The sequence below is a fragment of the Capsicum annuum genome, chromosome 4 (assembly GCF_002878395.1).
Source record: "Capsicum annuum cultivar UCD-10X-F1 chromosome 4, UCD10Xv1.1, whole genome shotgun sequence".
In the NCBI taxonomy this organism is placed as follows: Eukaryota; Viridiplantae; Streptophyta; class Magnoliopsida; order Solanales; family Solanaceae; genus Capsicum; species Capsicum annuum.
In genome coordinates, this window is record NC_061114.1 from 16,888,773 (window position 1) to 16,908,886 (window position 20,114).

Sequence of the window (20,114 nt, forward strand, 5' to 3'; positions counted from 1 at the left end):
AATTTAATGGAATTATGGGAAGGAAAAACCAAACCTTGAAGGAAATGATGAATTTCTTACTAATAAGTTCAGGTTTATCACAAAACTTTTGGGGGAAAGCTATCCTTATGGCTAACCGAATACTCAATAGAGTGACCCATAGTAAGAAACAATCAATTCCATATGAAAAATGGAAAGAAAGGAAACCCAACTTGAAATATTTCAAAGTGTGAGGGTGTCTAGCGAAGGTCCAAGTTCTTATGCCTAAAAGAGTAAGGGTAGTACCTAAGATGGTGAACTGCGTGTTCATAGGATATGCTAAAAGTAGTATAGCATTTCAGTTTTTGTTTTATAAATCAAAACATCCAGATATCAATGAAATTACGATAATTGAATTAGATAATGCTAAATTATATTGAACACATTTATCCATATAAAACTAGACAAGAACAGTCGAGTGGGGGGTCTAAACTACTTTGAGATGAACCAAGTGAGGATGTACATAATGAAGAAAATCCAAGACGTAGTACACGTCAAATAAAATTAACTTTGTTTGGATTGGATTTTGTAACATTTCTCTTAGAAAAAGAGCCACAAATATTTAAGGAAGCGATGGCGTATTCAGACTCATCCTCTTGGAAAGAGGCAGTCAATAGTGAGATTGATTCAATCTTAAGCAACCATACATGGGAGTTGGTTGATCTTCTTCCAGGAAATAAAACTTTAGGTTCTAAATAGATCTCCAAAAGGAAAATGAAAGCTGATGGTACTATTGACAAATATAAGGTAAGACTAGTTGTAAAAGTCTTTAAACAAAAGGAAGGTCTTGATTACTTTGATACATACTCGCCTGTAATGAGGATAACATCAATTCAGATTTTAATTACTTTGGCGGAGGTATGTGGTCTTGAAATCCATCAAATGGATATGAAAATAACATTGCTAAATAGAGAATTGGAGAAAGAATTTACATGGAATAACCTGATGGTTTTGTGGTTCCAGGAAAAGAAAATAAGGTCTGTAAACTTGTTAAGTCACTTTATGGACTAAACAAGCACCTAAATAATGGCATGCGAAGTTTGACCAAACAATGTTGGTAAACGGGTTCAAGAGAAATGAATGTGATATATGTGTTTACATTAAAAACTCTCCAAATCACCAAGTCATTATTTGTTTGTATGTGGATGATATGTTGATCAGTAGTACAAACATTTCTGACATAAATTTTACGAAACTAATGCTCGAGAGAAAGTTGATATAAAAAATCCTGGGGTTGCAGATGTGATGTTAGGAATAAGAATCCATCGACCTTTACAAGGGTTGGCATTGTCATAGTCTTATTACATTGAAAAGGTACTTGACAAATTCAAGTATTTAGAATTTGGTATTGGCAAGACTCCATTGGCTGTGAGCTCTGCACTTCAAAAGAATGAGGGTGAAAGTGACTCACAGTTGGAGTATGCAAGAGTGTTGGGATGTTTAATGTATATCATGAATTGTACATGACCAGACATAGCACATGCTATTAGTAAGTTGAGTAGGTACATGAGTAATCCTAATAAACCTTATTGGATGGCAATGAAAAGAGTTTTGGGGTATCTTAAATACACTCAAGACTATGCTTTGCATTATAATAAATATCCCGCGGTACTTGAACGATATAGTGACACAAATTGAATCACTGGATTGAACAAAGTAAAATACACGAGTAGATATATATTTACTATCAGTGGAGGAGCGATCTCTTGGAAATCATCCAAATAGACACGTATTGCTCACTCTACAATGGAATTTGAGTGTATCGTATTTGATAAAGCTGGTGAAGAAGTAGAATGTCTCTGGAATTTCTTGGAAGATATTCTTTATTGGCCCAAACCAGTGGCACTAGTATGTATACACTGCGATAGCAAGCGGCAATAGGTAAGGAAAGGAGCATGTTGTACAACGGTAAATCTTATCACATAAGACAGAGACATAATATGTAAGACCCCACAAAATTATTAGCTTAACTCAGTCCTTTAAGCTTGTTAAGGGCATCCCAGACATAGAAAATTTTAGCTAAGTATCAAGATTAGAATCATTTTAGCCTTCCGGATTTGGAGGGTTTTATTTCTGACCTTGGCCTTAGTTAGTTGACTTTTAAATTTATTCTGATCAGGGTCACTTGTAGGTCATCTCAAGAAAGTTTTGGACTTTTTGGACTAGCATAATGGCAAATTTGGATACCTAAAACAGTGAAGGGTCATGATAGCCCCGTGTCCTGAGGACCATTCAATCCAAGTAAGGGTCGTGCCATGATGGCTACTTGACCCGAGTTGGTGTCGCATTGTGATGGCTACTTGAACCAAGTAGGGGCCGCGATGCAAGGGTAGCCCTATTCAACATTATTTTAATATGGGTTTTGGGGGAAAATGGGTCATTTTCCCCACCCTTATTTAGCCTTAACACAAAATTAATTAGCCTATAGAGCAAAATCTCATTCTTTACTCATAAACTCTCTCAAGAGCAAGCCCTAGCCTCATCAAGTTCAAAAATCTAAGTCTCAATAACTCACTTCAATCTTCTCGAAAGTAGTAATCAAGGTATGTGAACTGTGCATCCAAAGGTCCGTTCTACCCTTAGAGTCCAAAAAAACTATTTTAAACTTTAAGTATATGGATTTCATGAATTCCATGTTGGGTTTGATTATATCCATATTTATAATCATTAATTGGGATTCTAATTCATGTTTTATGATTTAATTCATGTGAGGTTAATTGATATGTATGTAATATCATAAGGATCTATGTAAAACCCTTGAAATTATCAATGGGGATTTGAATTATGATGTCTACTTGTTGGTTAGTGTTCTGTGCATATGTATGCTCACCAAGTGCTTGATGAATTACTCATGTGAACTAATAAGGGAAAGACATCATGTCATGTTAGCTTATGTGCACGTTGTATCAGGCAAGCATTTGATAAAATATTTCAATGAATGAGTTGTGAACAAGTGCACATGATTATGCTTTTCAAGATTATGTTACGATTTACCTTTCAATCTATCGAGTCCTGGGGGTATTCAATACCAAAAAATTTAACTATTTACCTAGAACTTCAGTTAGTTACAGAACTTAGGAAAATCTTACTAGTATTTACAAGTCAGTCACAACATTCAGTTCAGAACTCAGTGGTACTCAATTAGTTAACAGAATTCAACAGTATTCCATCAGTCCACGAAACATAGTGAACTCAGTTTAGTTCAGTCAAACAGTAAAATCAGTAATGGTTAAGTTAAGCTCAGTACAGTCTAGGAATAAGTTCAGTGTCTATTCAGTTGGGAGTAGGATTTAGCACTGAGTGAACCTAAGGATAGGGGCTCACCTGCCAGTGGAGGCTGTGGTCTTTAGAAGCAATCCTTGCATTCTAGAACTACGTAGCCAGCATAGGTTGAGATATTTCCCTTCTAGACTAGGGTTTATATATATCATTTAGGTTTTCCTACTAGGGAGGGTTGGTGGAAGAGCTTGCTGTCAGAGAGGGCTAACTCACAGCTTTTCCTTACCCATGGCACGATATTGATTCCCTTCTAACTGGGGTTACAAGTTAGGCCCCAAATCATCTAAAAAGGCGGCATGTCGGTTAGATGATTATTTCCCATAGTCTTAATTTTAGATTCAGTCTCAGTATAGAACTCAATTAAGTTCTACAGACTCAGGACTACAGACACAGTCACTCAGCTCAGTATGGAACTTAGTATAGTTCCACAAAATTAAGACTATCAGATACAGTCATTTAGTATTAGTATACTTAGATATTAGTTAATCAGTATTCAAATTCAGTATTCAGTGTTATCATGATCTCAGTTACAGTTTACGTATTCATGCATGTACTCTAATTCAGTTATATTCATGTCATTTAGTCAGTATTGTTCATTCATATGAACCCATGTATTTCTGCGTACCTCACTTAGCATACTAGTACATTCAAAGTACTGACGTATACTTTTCTCCTATGCTATGATGTTTTATATCATAGGTCCAGACGTACGGATACCCAATCTCCTTAGCAATTCAGACTTACAGCAGTTAGAGCTAGCGGTGGTCCTCATAGTTCGAGCATATGATTATTTTCTTTCATTATTACTGTTATTAGTTCACTTTCAGTAGTTGGAGTTAGTTGGGGGCTTTTCCCATCAACTCCACGGTTCAAACAGTTTATAGGATTTTCAAACTAGAGTGTTTTCAGACAGATATTTTAGTTTTGGTATTGTTATACCGTATTCAGTTCTATTTATAGTGTTGAACCTTATGGCTAGTTTCTACCTACCTTTCTCATATTTATTGTATTATTATTTAGTTATTGTAGCAGGTACCAAACATGGGTTAGCTTATGGTCCTTCGGGATTACGAGCATCGTGTAGCATCCTGGGTACAGACTCTAGGCGTTACAAATTTTGTATCAGAGCCTAAGGTTCAATAGAGTCCTAGGAAGTGTGAAAGCTTCATCTAGTAAAGTATTATGCATGGGCGTATTTTGCGCCACACTTATGGACGAGAGGCTACGAGATGTTTTAGGAAAAGTTTCCTTTCTTTCAGTATTCATGTTGTGCAAGTGACCATGAGCTCTAGTAAAACTCTTAGTCTAATCCACTTCTTCCTTTCTATTATAGAATATACCTCCCAAAAGGACAAACAAAAGAAGAACTAAAAATCATTCAGCATCTCAGCCCGTTCAGGAAGATCCCCTCGATGTGCACGTCTCTCATGTAGAATTTAGGGCTGCATTCACTACTCTACCCAATTCAGTCGTAAGTCAGAATAAATAACCAGCTATTGTTCCGGCCAACCTAGTGGCCAATACTGCTGCAGCCAGGATTTGGGACTTCACTCAAATATCCTCCCTTATTCTCAGGTTCTATGTCCAAAGAGGATCTATAAGAGTTCCTTGATCAAGTTCAGAGAGTCACAGATATCATAGGAGTGATTTCCAATGAGAATGCTGAGTTAGCCACCTATCTGCTATAAGATATAGACCATATATGGTTTAGGAAATGGACGATAGATAGAGGTGCAGATGCAGAGCCCATAGAATGGAAAGAGTTGGCTACGGCCTTCTTAGATAGAGTCTTTCCCTTAGAGATAAAAAAATCCAAGGTGTTAGAGTTCATCAATCTTAGGCAAGACAGTATGATTGTTAAAGAGTATTCCCTCAAGTTTACTTAGTTAGCCAAGTATGCTCCCCATGTAGTAGTAGATAATAGATCTAGGATTAGCAAGTTTGTGTCTAGGGTATTGGGTAAAGTGGTTAAGGAGTGTAGGACTGCGATGTTGATTAGGAAGATGAACATATCTAGGCTTATGATCCATGCTCAACAGATTGAGGAGCAGAAACTTAAGGAGAAGGAAAGAGAAAATAAAAGAACCAGAATGGGTAGCTTTAGTTTTTCCCAGCCAAGGTCAGAGGGTGGTAACCGTTCTCGATTTAGTCAGAAGTTTTCAGGCAAGTTCTATCTTCAGCTAGTACGCCAGTACAAGGTTTAGGAATGATAGTCATGATGGGGAGCCAAGCTCTAAAACCCAGAGTAGTCCAAGCAACATTTATACTAATCCATTTTACGAAGAATATGGTAAGAATAATAAAGGTATGTTTAGAGCCAACAGCGATGTGTGTTTTGGATATGGCGAGTTAAGTCATAAAGTTCGAGACTATCCTAAGGTTGGTCTACAAAGTCAGTACAGTCGTCCTTTAGCTCAGTGCAGTTGCCCAAATTAGCACGGTGCCACTTCCAGTGCAGCCAGTGGGCAGCACCCAAATAGGTTTTATGCACTTCAGTCCAGGAAAGATCAGGAAAGTTCCCCTGATGTGGTAACTGGTACGTTATAGACCTCTCATTTACCTTTTTATGTCTCATCAAATCCAATAGCTTCTCTATCTTTTGTAACTCTTTGCATAGAAGTTAACTTTAAAGTTAGACCAAATATTAACAAAACCTTTCTTAGCCTCTACCCCAGTAGGTCAGTCTATCATAGCCCGATGAGTATACAAAAACTGTTCGGTTATGATATCTCAGGAAGTTAGGCTTCCAGATTTAAGTAGTAATATTAGTATATGTAGAAAATTAATGGGTGGGAATGATGCCCAACTCGTATTTACCTCAGTTAAAAGTTTTGTACTTTAGTCATCATGTTATCCATGCATGCTTTATGTTTTAGCTCCATGAACATAGCTTGTATTCATGGATTTTCCATAGAATCGTTTGCCTTTACAATTCTTAGTATGAGGAGTTCCAGTTTACTTAGTAGTATGAATCATGTTCCATGAATACGGAAACTCCAAAACTCAGGTCATGCAGCTCCTGACTTCTGCACTTATGACTTACAGTATGTTCAATCCCAGCTACCATCTTAATCATAGTCTTAGTTACAGTCTTATTTATAGTGTCAGTCTCAGTCTAGTAATCAGATCAGAAACTTAGTTCAATTTCAGGTTTGCTCGACCATAGAGTATAGTTATCAGGTACTCAGTTATTAGTATTTTAGTACCTTAATTTATAAAATATTTTAGAACCATGTTATATGCTTGGTCTTGCATTCTGAAATAATATAGCTTTCATGAATTCATGCTTAGTTATCTCATATTGCCCAGTCAGTTCTTACATCATATACATAATGCTCTACAGTTTTAGTCCAGTTATGCAGACTATGTATAGTTCAATCTTGCAAACTCAATATTTAATTATCATTTATCAGTTATTCATTTAATCAGATAAGTTAGTATGCTTATGCATTCGTGCATAGCGCCCATGTGAATATTTTTTAGTAGTCCCAAGTGTAGTATCTTACTAAGGTGGAGAGCATTGTTGAGAAAGTATTCACGGGATATGTCTAAGCTTGAAAATTTATAGTTACAGTGCATAAGTCTTAGTCACTCTATTTTAGATGATGATTCGTAAGCCTCGCCTCATATTACAGAATTATAGCCACGTTGTGATGTCTTATTCAGACAATGCCAAGCTTTCCTTTCTCCCTAAAGGTGTTGGCAACTCAATAAAAAGAATGTCATAGGAAAGCTCTAGTTGAGAATAAGTTTTCAGTATGAGTTACTCCGTAAAGCCAATAATTCAGTTTGGCAATCAGATGGACAAGTTTGTGTGGTGTAGTTTTCCATTTTTCTATCTAGTCACACTATCTGAAGTCTCATGAAAGTAAATATTCCAAAATCATGCAACCCTGTGGTTGCGAGTTTAGCTCAGTTCGGATGTCATGCCTCAGTTTTAGATCCCCCATATGTAGTCACGATTCAGTTCGTAGGTGCCCTATGCATCGTCTTATTTTTCCTCAGTATCTCAGCCAAGTCAGCATTCTTTAGGGGATATAATATCCCAAGGGGGAGATATACGATAACCCCCTGATTTTTCATGACCTAAACCTTCCATCTTCTCTTCACGTACTGAATCTAGTTTGGAGTAGTGGGTACTCATAGGTGGAACCTTATGTTCCAATCTAAACTATAAGCCATGTATTCAGGGGCTTAGTTCCGTTCATGATAATCAGTTCCTATATCATGTTTCAGGCTCAGTTATGTTCTCATGTTCCCATTCATGTGTATGCAGTAAATAATCTCGAGTTCAAGATCGGTGATTTGGTATTCTTGAGAATATCTCCTATGAAAGGAGTGAATAGATTTGAAAGAAGGGGGAAGCTCAGCCCCCGATATATTGGTCCAAACTGAATTCTCAGCCATTTTAAAAAGATAGCTTATTAGCTCGAGTTACCTTCAGTACATCCAGTGTTCCATGTCTCCTTGCTAAAGAAATGAATAGGTGACCCAACACTCTTAGTCCTTATAAAGTGCATAGATGTTTAAAACAGTCTCTCTTATGAAGAGGTTCCAGTCGGAATCCTTGACTATCAGATTTGCAAACTGAGGAACAAAGAAGTCCCTCTAGTCAAAGTTCATTGGTGGAATCTGTCTGTTGAGGGAGCTACTTGAAAAGCAAAAGCAGATATGCGGACCAAGTATCCTTACCTCTTCTTCAAAAACTTAAATGTAGCTCAAGGTAACAATTCTGCTTAAAAACTTACTTAGATCCATTCTCAGATGTTCCTCGCAAACTTTTAGTATTTTTGTTATCAGTTCACTTTCAGTAATTGGAGTTCATTGGGGGCTTATCCCATCAACTTCATAGTTCAGAGAGTTTAGAGGCTTTTCAGATTAGAGTATTTTTAGATAGATATTTCAGTTTTGGTATTGTTATACCGTATTGAGTTCTATTTACAATGTTGAACCTTATGGCCAGTTTTTGCCTACTTTCTGCATATTTACACTATTATTATTCAGTTATTGCAATAGGTACCAAACATGAGTTAGCTTGTGGTCCTCCGAGATTATGAACACTGTGTAGCATCTGGGGTATAGACTCGGGGAGTTACATAATACCGCTAAAGAACTTCTCTCTAGTGAAATTATCATTGTTGATCTAAATTGAAAGGATAATGTATCGGATCCACATACAAAAGGCTTTTCTAGAGAAGAAGTTGAGAGGACATCCAATGGAATGGGTGTACGGTCTAGGATAAGTCAGCATGGCAGTAACTCTACCTAGCAGACTGGAGATCCCAATAGTTAGGTTCAAAAAGATCAAATAAGGTTGTGTCTAATAGGTTCAATATTGTCAATATACCCAACCCATTCTCATGATATGGACAATGTTTAGTGAACTAGGATAAGACTTATGGTGTGAAGTGTTTTAATGATTATATAAATTAAGCAGATTTGACCAAATAGCTTAATCTATAGGATTGGATGATTATAAATCACCTTTGTGAGGGTGAAGTCAAAACCATTTCAAGGAGAGTGTTAGTAAAGGCCTATTACCTAAAATCTCAGGAGACCGGAATGTGTTCATTGCTGAAACAAACAAAACCGTGATAATCATTAACGGTAAAAGGCTGGTTGTATGACATGTGTTTTCAAGGTGTATATTAAAGCTCGATGGTTCAAAGATATTAAATCTACTGATTGGCCGAGTGTATCCAATGCATGTTCACTACGTAAAGTTCAAAGGGAAACCCACTTATCCAGACGCAATTAGTCTTTTCTTGATGTTCACATACTTGTCCGTACAGTTTTACAAAGAATAGTCATTCCTATTCATGTGGGGGATTGTTGGATTAAATTAGTATGAATGGAAAATGAAGGGACACAACATTTGAGGAAAAGACATATTGTTTTGAAAAAGAAGTGATTGTTCGAATAGTTGTGTCTGTTCAGAAAAAGACACAATGTTTCAAATGAACATACATGACTCTTCCAAAGGATAAACCTTTTTGGATAAACCATTGCCACCTTTCGGAAGAGGCACTTGATGGCTATATAAACCTGTATTTATCCACAAGTTTAGGTAAGAAAATTTTTCTGTAATAAAGCTCTTCTTGTTTTCTAAAAATATACTCCATGTGATCATCTAATCGTTGAGTGAGTTTGAAGACAATCCGATCATTTGAGGTACCACTACAATCGAATTGTTAGGCCATTTTATCCTGGGAGGAAAATTTCGTATCCTCGGGTACTTGAGGGGAATTATTTCTATAAGGACACTTCGTGAAGTCGAAGGACTTGGCCTTTTCTATTTCATCTAAATTTCTGGAAAAAAAAAACACTTCTTTGAAAGGTATTTTTGATTTTGTGTTGAGGGTGCTATGTAACTTAATAGGTGTTCTTGTTTTTAGACTTGAACTTGTGTTGGAGTTGTACCTGAAAACATTGAAAACAACACTTAATGTGTTGCTCCATTGTTGCTCATGAATTAATAATCTGCTCATTTACTTATTCAACATAATTTAATCCGTTCAAATTCAACCTAATCCAGAACACACATATAGAAGATTGAATGAAGTCAACAATCATTTTTGGTATTATGAAACATATTGATTCAACAACCATGATAAAGCACGTTGTAACAGATATGCAAAGGCTTAAACCCTTCAACTTAGGGATTTAGAGTGAATAAACAACTCGTTAAAAAAGTGGTGCACAAACACCACATCAAATAATAAATAATGCATATTTACCATTTTGGAGCATGAACTCCAAGATTTTTTTTTTTAAAACCACACCAAATATCCAAAACAACATAATGTATCTTGCTGACATAAGCACAACATCAAACCAACATGACTGAGTATCTTAGTTAAATGGACAGAGTTGCAAAAAGGTGGAAATTGAAATGAAACGATAAACGAATAACAAGATACAATGATAGCAACGTCTAACGGATTTCTCATACTCCACATGAACCATAACGCGCAGTCCCTCACTATGTTCAGTTACCCAGCTCCACGACATAAAACAACTAAATTTGTTGGGTGGTATTTTCACACGATTACTTGTTCTACGGTCAGTACGAGTACTCAGATCTCCTGTGTTAGCTCTGCAGTCATCGACATCTTCACTATGGTTCATAACAGAATTTGCCAAACCTGTGACTGAGATCATCTGTCAGTGAAGTTGATGGTCATCACAAAGCAACCCATTCTGAGGAGTACTATGTGTATGATTCTCGATGAAATTATGAACATCCAGATATAGGATCAACTCATTATGAATTTCGTACCCAGATAAAGTACGGGAATCAACTAAACCTTTTCCCTCGAACCTAAGCTCTTGGAGATGAACAGGTATTCCTAGCTTATCTAGAAAGATTTCCTTCACTTCCTTGACCGAGTTGTTCTTGTGAACGTCCAGTATTGCACATTCACAATCAATACATTTAACGACAAAGATCCACATCGTTCCCTCCACCACCAGTAAGACGGAGCCTTATTTGATATCATAGTAATATAGTTGCTTCTCATCTTCCAGCTTCTGTTTTCTCATGAAGAGAGGGTTATCACCATTGACTGACCATCCTTTCTCTCTAAATTAGCCCTGACCTCTATTTATTCAACTTGATAATCTGGAATTACAACAGTGATTAGAAACCTATCTCCTGGATTGCACACCATATGAAGGGTTGGGCCATCATCAATATTGAGAAAAGTTGAGGTTTTGTCATCTTCAAGAAAATTTCCATCATGAAAAAGAGAGAATTTGCCTGAGTCTGTTCCTTCTTTTCCCAAAATCCTATATTTCATATCCTAGATAGTACTCTATAGATCTTTGAAATAACATTGACGATACCTTCAGCATATGATCTCTTTACATATAGTTTGATCACTGGGACTGAATCTTCAACATAAGCATGAGGGGTGGAGTTCTGGAAAATGCCATAATCAACTAGGTTCCGTCCATCCGCTAGCTTATCATCTCCTGAAAGTAGTTGTTGAAGAAATACCGATATGCCCTCCTTATCATGTAGCAATGCTTTGAAATGTCCAATACTATCTGATTCTTAATGCTTAACTTGATTGTTTCAGTGACTCTCCATTGGTGTAATATACCACAATTACAATAAATGATTATAGTTGAAAATAAAATGAACAATAAACCAACACTCTCAAGTATATAGGTATCTGCAAGAGGATACCGAGAAAAGATAATGCAAGATATGATCATAACGGTGCAAGATATGATCATAACGGTGCACTTTTTGATAAAAAATAAAAATTTTAGGCATTAACACCATGCATCCAACAGAAACATAATGCCGGTAAATATTTAATAGATGTATATTGCAAAAAAGGGAATTAACAATGTTGACAATTATAAACACCATCCAACAGAAATACTCTAAATCACATATTAAAGTGTGGAGATTAAAATACAGATATCATGGTCAAATATATTTGATGACTAAATACCCTACATATTACACATCACCACTCTTTCATCTTATGTTATTTCTCTTCCATTAGATTGTAGGATATAGTACGTTCTATCATCTTAGTTGATACATGCAATCGTATGAAGGCACCAAATGTGTGGTACATCATGTAGTGCATTTTTCAAGGTAGTGAAATAAGGAAAAACTTAAGAAAAATTCTCAACTATGATCTTAAATGACAATGTTCAAGCTCAAATAGATGTATATGTCAACAGAACATAGATTTCTTGTATACAGCATGGCAGAATGTGTATTAGGAAAGATTTCACATTCTATAACAGTATTTGAAATATAGATCAAACTAGCATCCTTTCATTATTAACCACCTTTTTATGGCATTTCTTGAACCTTGTTTAGTGCTTATGATTCAAATTAAGTTCCACAATACATAAAGTTCAACGATCTCCAATCAACTAGCAAAAATCATTCATTTCTCAATAATCAATGAATAGCAACTATTTTCTTTTCCATTCGTCTTCTTCAAATTTCTAACATTTCAGGTTTCATAATCTACTTTTTTTCCTCTAATGACACAAGTTGGCTCAATAAATGACAAACAACTCTGTGTACCCTGTGATTCCATAGTCACCAAGACAGAGAGAAGTTCAAAGCTGTGCCGCCAATGATTTGTTCCTTCATGGGTTATTTTTAGTTTATTAGTGATTAACTTTTTCAAATAAACAAAAGGAAGCCTTGGAGTAACTGGTAAACTTGCTCCCTTGTGACCAGGAGGTCACGAATTCAAGCCTTGGAAACGACCTCTTGAAATGCATGCCAAGGTAAGGCTGTGTACAATAGACCCTTGTGGTCGGACCCTTCCATGGACCCGCGCATAGAGGGAGCTATAGTGCACCGTGCTGCTCTTTTTTCTGAAAAAACTTTTTCAAATATGCAATGGGGTAGAGCTAGATAGAGAATTTTCCAAACCTATGACTAAGTTTATTTTCATCTGGCGGTGTAGTTGAGTGTCGTCACACAGAAGTCTCGTCTGAGGATTATCGTGTGTAGGATTCTCGCTGTAATTACAACAATCCAAATAAAGACTCAACTAATTAAGAATTTTGTAGCTAGCTAAATCACAGGAATTAGCTAAATCTTTTCCCTCAGACAAATATGTGTGGATTCTTTACAACTCTTAGGCAAATATACAAGAAACCTAGCCACTTTCTAAGTGGATATTACCATCTCCAACCGAAATGTACAATTTTTTTTCAATTTTCATGCAGTATAGCACTTCTTGGGAAGTTATCTCATGCTTGACATTAATTCAAAAAAAAATTCATCCCAAAAAACTTGATCAAACCTAAACACATATTTATTAGTATGGACATGAGACATATTTCATCCTCTTATATGAACCATGTCCTCGTATGAGGGTTTTCAATCGAACACCGTGATTCAGATAGGCAAAGAGAGCCCAGATTTGCCAGCCCTCCTCTTCCCCGTCCCCAAAAATATTATGATCAATCTAGAACATATCCTCTTTAGTATGGAGACGAGATACATTTCACACTCTTATATTCGAAGAAACTCTTTCAATCCACATGTTCTATGTAATACCCCAAATCTTAACTTAGAGAGTAATGATAGTTGAAAAAAAAGTTAGGAAAAAAAAAGAATTTATATGAAGAAATGAGAAAAATTGGCTAAAGCCCATGATATATAAGAAAACAGAAAAGGGAATGAAGGAGTAAAGGGCTGTGGCCCATTTGGCCAATTCATAATGGAATGGAAAATATATATATATATATATATATATATATATATATATATATATATATATATATATATATATATAAAGGGCTTTTTTCCATGTAAGACCCCACAGAATCCTAGCTTAACTCAGTCCTTTAGAGCATGAAAAGAGGTTCCAGACTTGAAACTTTAGCTAAGTGTTTATACTTAGAATCATTTTAGCCTTCATAACTTGACAATCTTATTTTGTGACCCTTATGACCTTAAATTGTCGATCCTTGGGTTAATCATGATCAGGTGTGTCAATAGGTCACTTCGGTTGAGTTTCAGATTTTTCAGACTTCGTTTGAATTATATTTAGGTGACCAAAATAGTGTGTCGACACGATCTCAATGCGTTGCATCGCCCATCGCGTTGACGGATATTTTTCCCAGCTTTTAGTAAAATTCTAGTGAACCAGCGCAAAGTCGACACGATGCGTTGGTCATCGCGTCGATGCCATCGACACGGCGCGTCGATGCCATCGACACGGCGCGTCGATCTACGCGTCACAGACACATTTTCAGTAATTAAAAGTCCGCGTCCAGAGGGGTATTTGGGTTTTTTTCCCACCCTTAATCAGCCCCAAAAACATAATATTAACCTACTCTAAAGGAAAAATCCCTCATTCTCTCTCTAATTTACTCAAGAACAAACCCTAGAGTATTCAATTTTAAAGACTAGTCTTCAAGAAGACACCATCAATCTTCACGAATTTAATTACCAAGGTATGTTAGGTTTTCATTCATGGGTTCCTTTTACCCATGAAGTCCAAGAACCCTTTTTAAAACTACAAGTTTATGATTTCATGATTTACATGTTGAAATTGAATTGTGTTCATGTGTGAATTGATGTTTGGGGTTTGATTCCACGATTTCTGACAAGTTTCATGAAAACTAGATAATTGTGATTTGATTTATGTGATCTTCATGTTGAACTCTTAAACTACAAGTTGAATGTAGTAGCCATGATATTATTACATGTTTATTGATATACGAAATAACCATGCTCCCCAAGCGTTGGTTAAAATGCCTATGTGGATTGACTAGTGAAAGTATGACACGTTGTTATGTAATTCCATTCATGCATAAGCTTATGTATATCAAGTGTTTGACAAAATGTCTATATAAATGCATTGGTAGTAAGTATTATTATGCTTTTAAGGTTATGCTATGTTTTAATTTCCATGCTACCGAGTCCTGGGGGTATATAATACCCAAAAATATAGCTATTGACCTAGAGCTACAGTAGTTATAAAATAATCTCAAAAATATCACGATCAGTAGTATTCAATAAGTACAGAACTCAGTGTATTCAGTCAGATATCAGAACTCAGTAAACTCAGTCTAGTTCAGTCAGTTAACACGATCAGTAATAGTTCAGTCTAGCCTAGTACAGTTTAGAAATTAGTCTAATGTCAATTCAGTTGGGAGTAGGATTCAGCACCAAGTGAACCCCAAGATGGGGACTCACCTGCCAGTAGAGGGTGTGATCCTTAGAAGTAGTCCTTGCATTCCAGAACTACATAGCCAGCATAGGTTGAGACATCAACCTACTAGTTGAGGGTTGATGAGTTGTTTTAACTACCAGTAGAGGGTACCACTCTTTTCATTCAGAGCACCTTTCAGATGAGAGTGAATCAGCAACTTATCTTTACCCGTGGCACGGTACTGACACCCTTGTAACTGGGGTTACAGGTTGAACCCCAAATATGTTCAGAGAAGGGCATTTCGGTAAGATGATTACCTCCCACAGTTTTAATTTCTATTTCAGTCTTAGTATAGAACTAAGTTTAGTTCTATAGAACCAGGACTGTCAGACATAGTCATCCAACTCAGTATAGAACTCAGTTCAGTTCTACAGAATCAGGACTATTAGAAACAGTCACCTAGCTAACATTAATACAGTTATCAGTGAACTCATATATCATTCATTCACTATCAAAATTTAGTACCGAGTGTTAATATGATCTCAGTTACAGTATAAGTAGTTATGTGCATAGTATTGCATAATTAATCTTTACAGCAGTTTCATATATACATGTACTCTTAATCAGATATATTTATGTTACTTGGTCAATTATTGTTCATACATATGAACCCATACATTCAGCCTTACCTCGCTTAGCATACTAGTACATTCAAAGTACTGATGGATATCTTTCTTTTGTGCTATGATGTCTTATATCATAGATTCAGACACACGAGCTCCTGATCGTACTTAGCAGCCCATTTTATCATTAGTAGACTTAGTGGTGAATCCTCATAGTTTGAGGATAGAGTTTGTATTTCAATATATTTCTAGTAGACAAAGTTAGTTGGGGGTTTGTCCCATCAACTCCGCCTTCAGATAGTTTAGTTAGATGCTTTTTAGATTAGATTATTTCAGACAGATACTCAGTTTTTGATATTTATATACCAATATTTGATTTCAGTTCTGAACCTTATGGAAAATTCAACCTAATTTCTACATTATTACAGTTTTAGTACTTAGTCACTACAGCAGGTACCAGTCGTGAGTTAGCTTATAGTCCTTTGGGATTATGAGCACCATGTGACGTCTGGAGTGCAAACTTGGGGCGTTAAAAACTTGGTATCAGAGCCTAAGGTTCAACAGAGTCCTAGTAACTATGAAAGATGCGTCTATTAGAGTCTCGGGCATGGCTGTATAGCACGCCACACTTATGAAAAAGAGGCTATAAGGTATTTTAGGAAAAGTTTCCCTTATTTCAGTATTCATATCATGCAACTGAGCATGAGCTCAAGTTAAACTCTCTGTCTAATTCAAGTTTCCCTTTCATTGCCTCTAAAAAGGACTAATGAAAGAAGAACGGGAAACCAGCCAACACCTATGCCCTCCAGCCAAATCCCCTAGATGAGCATATTTCCCATGCAGGATTTAGAGCAGCTTTCACCACTCTAGCTTATTCTGTGGCAGCCTAGAATGAATGTCCAACTGCCATTCAGGCTAACCTAGTAGCCAATACTACACAACTATAATTCAGGACTTTACCCGAACCAATCCCCTATCCTTTATAGGGTCTAAGTCAGATGAGGACCCACAGGAATTCCTTGATCAGGTGAAGAAAGCTACAAATATTATGGGGGTAACTACTAGTGAGAGTGATGAGTTGGCCGCATATCAGTTGAAGGATATGGCTCACTCATGGTTCATGTAGTGGAAGGCAGAGAGGGCTGCAGATGCCAGGCCCATAGAATAAGATGAGTTTGCTACTGCTTTTTTGGTTAGTTTATTCCCAATGGAGTTAAGGGAAGTGAAGGTTTTGGAGTTTATTAATTTGAAGTAGCGCAACATCACAATGAAGGAGTATTCTCTTATGTTTACTCAGTTATCCAGATACGTTCCTCATGTGATAATAGATAGTAGATCTAAGATGAGTAAGTTTGTGTTGGGTGTGCCTAACAGTATGGTCAAGAAGTGTAGGACCACAATGCTAACTAAGGATGGACATATCCAGGATCATAGTCCATGCTTAGCAGATAAAGGAGGCTAAGAATAAAAAGAAGGAGAGAGAGAGAGAGCAAAAAGGCTAGAACAGGTAGCTTTAACTTAACTTAGCCTAAGTCAGAGGGTGGAAATAATTCCTAGTTCCACTTAAAATCTTCAATTCCAGCTCTGTCCTCAACCAGTATTCCAATACCAAAATTTAGAGATGGCAATAAAGATAGGGCATGAGTCCCTAAACTCCAGGGTAGTGTTAGCAGTGCCCGAACAAATCCTCTTTGCCCGAAGTATGGTAGAAACCATCAGGGTATCTGCAGAGCTAGCAGTGATGTATGTTTCGTATGTGGCAAGCTATGCTATAGAATTAGATATTGTCCTCAGTCAGATTCTCAGGGTCAGTATAATTGTCCTTTAGCTCAGTTCGGTTGACCAAATCAGCAGAGTGCCGCTTCCAGTGCCCCCAGTGGGCAGCGCCCAAACAGACTCTATGCATTCTAGTCCCGACATGATCAGGAAAGTTCTCCTAATGTGGTCACTGGTCCAATACAAGTTTATCAGTTACATGTTATACTTTGATAGATCTAGGAGCTTCTTTTTCCTTTGTAACTCCTTATATAGCTATTGACTTTGGAGTCAATCCCAAAATCTTAGCAGAGCCTTTCTTAGTCTCTACCCTTGTGGGTAAATCTATCATATCCCAATGGATATACAGGAACTATTTGATTATGGTATCTCACAATGTCACTTCAGCAGACATAGTAGAATTAGAGTGATAGATTTTGATGTCATTCTCGACAATGATTGGCTTTATTCATACGATGCTTTGGTTGATTGTCGAAACAAAATTGTTCATTTTCAGTTTTTGAATGAACCTATCCTTGAATAGAGGGGTAGTACTTTATCACTTAGGGGTCATCTTGTTTCTAACCTAAGGGCGAGAAAAATAATATCTAAGGGATGTGTTTATCATCTTGTTCAAGTTAACGATTCTAGTTCTGATACTTCATCCTTGAGTCAGTTCTAGTAGCATGTGACTTTTCTGATATATTTCCCGAAGATCTTCCCAGGTTTCTCCTGAATGGAAAATTGATTTTAGAATAGACCTTATTCCTGATATTCAGCCTATCTCTATCTCTCCATAAAGAATAGCTCTAGCAGAACTCAAGGAATTAAAAAAACAGTTGAAGGATCTCTTAGATAAGGGATTTATCAGACCCAGCATATCTACTTGGGGTGCACCAGTTCTATTCATGTATAAGAAAGATGGTTCTCTAAGAATGTGTATTGACCACTGTCAGTTTAACAAAGTCACAGACAAGAACAAGTATCTGCTTCCCAGAATTGATTATTTATTTGACCAACTTCAGGGTGCCAGTTAGTTTTCTAAGATAGAACTCAGATAAGGCTATCATCATCTCAGAGTCAGAGAATATGACATTCTAAAAACATCTTTCAGAACTCAGATGGTCATTTCGAATTCCTAGTCATGTCATTTGGTCTTACTAATGGCCAACAACTTTCATGGACTTGATGAACCGAGTGTTCAAGTAGTACTTGGATATGTTCATCATAGTCTTCATTGATTACATCCTTGTCTAATCCCACAGTGAACATAATCATGCAAACTATCTCCGAATAGTATTACGGACCCTCAGAACCCATCAGTTGTTCGCCAAATTTAGTATGTGTTAATTTTGGCTAAGTTCAGTAGCTTTTCTTGGTCATATAGTTTCCAGTAAGGGCATTAGAGTTGATCCTCAAAAGACCAAAGTAGTAATAAACTAGCCAAGGCCCATCTCTCTATTAGAAATTAGGAGTTTCATGGGTTTGGATAGCTATTACCAATGGCTTTTTGAAGTATTTTCGTCAATTGCATCCCCCATGTCCCGATTGACTTAGAAGAAAGCCAAATTCCAGTGGTCAGATTCTTGTGAGAAGAGTTTTCAGGAGTTGAAGACTCGACTCACTACAACCCCAGTTTTGAATTTACTAGATGATTCAGATGGGTTTGTTGTGCATTGTGATGCTTCCAGATTTGGTTTGGGGTGTATTTTGATACAAAGATTTAAGGTCATATCCTATGCCTCTACACAGCTTAAGCCCTACGAAAAAAATTACCGCACTCATGATCTTGAATTAGTCGCTATAGTGTTTGCCTTAAAGATCTGGAGGCACTATTTGTATAGGGTTCATGTTGATGTGTTCACAGACCATAAAAGTCTACAATATGTATTTTCTCAGAAAGACCTAAATCTGTGTCAGAGAAGGTGGTTAGAGTTGTTGAAAGACTATGATATGAGTGTTCTATATCATCCAGGAAAGGCCAATTAGTGGTTGATTCTCTTCGTAGGATGTCTATGGGTAGTGTTGCCCACGTGGAGGATGGTAAGAAGAAGTTAGTTTAGGAAGTTCACCAACATGCCCAACAAGGTGTTTGCTTATTCGATTCAGCAGAGGGTAGCGTATGGGTGCAGAATAGTTCAGAATCATCTCTGGTTTCTGAAGTAAAAGAAAAGAAGGATAGGAATCCCAATATAGTTAAACTAAAAGAGTCAGTAAGAGATAAGAAAGTATAGGTTTTCTCCTAAGGGGAGATGGTGTGTTATGTTGCCAAGGTAGACTATGTGTGTCATGTGTAGATGGTGTGAGACAATGGATTTTTACAGAATTGCATGGTGCGTGCTACTCGATTCACCCAGGGGACACCAAGATGTACCGCAACTTATGGGAAGTCTATTGGTGGAATAGGATGAAGAGAGACACTGCAGAGTTTGTAGCTATTTACTCAACATGTCAGCAGGTTAAGATCGAGTATCAGAAGCCTAGTGGATCTATGCAGGAGTTTAGTATTTCTACTTGGAAGTGGGAGGAGGTGAACATGGATTTTGTGATGGGTTTGACCCATACTCATCGCCAGCATGATTTGATTTGGGTCATTATAGGCAGGTGACAAATCACCTCACTTCTTACTAGTTCATACCTCTTATTCAAATGAAGATTACACCAAGATCTATGTTAGAGTATTGTTTAGAAAGCATGAAGTTCCATTGTCCATCATTTTAGATAGAGGTTCGCAGTTCACCTCTCATTTCTGGAAAGCCTTCCAAAAGGGTCTTGGTACCCAAGTTCA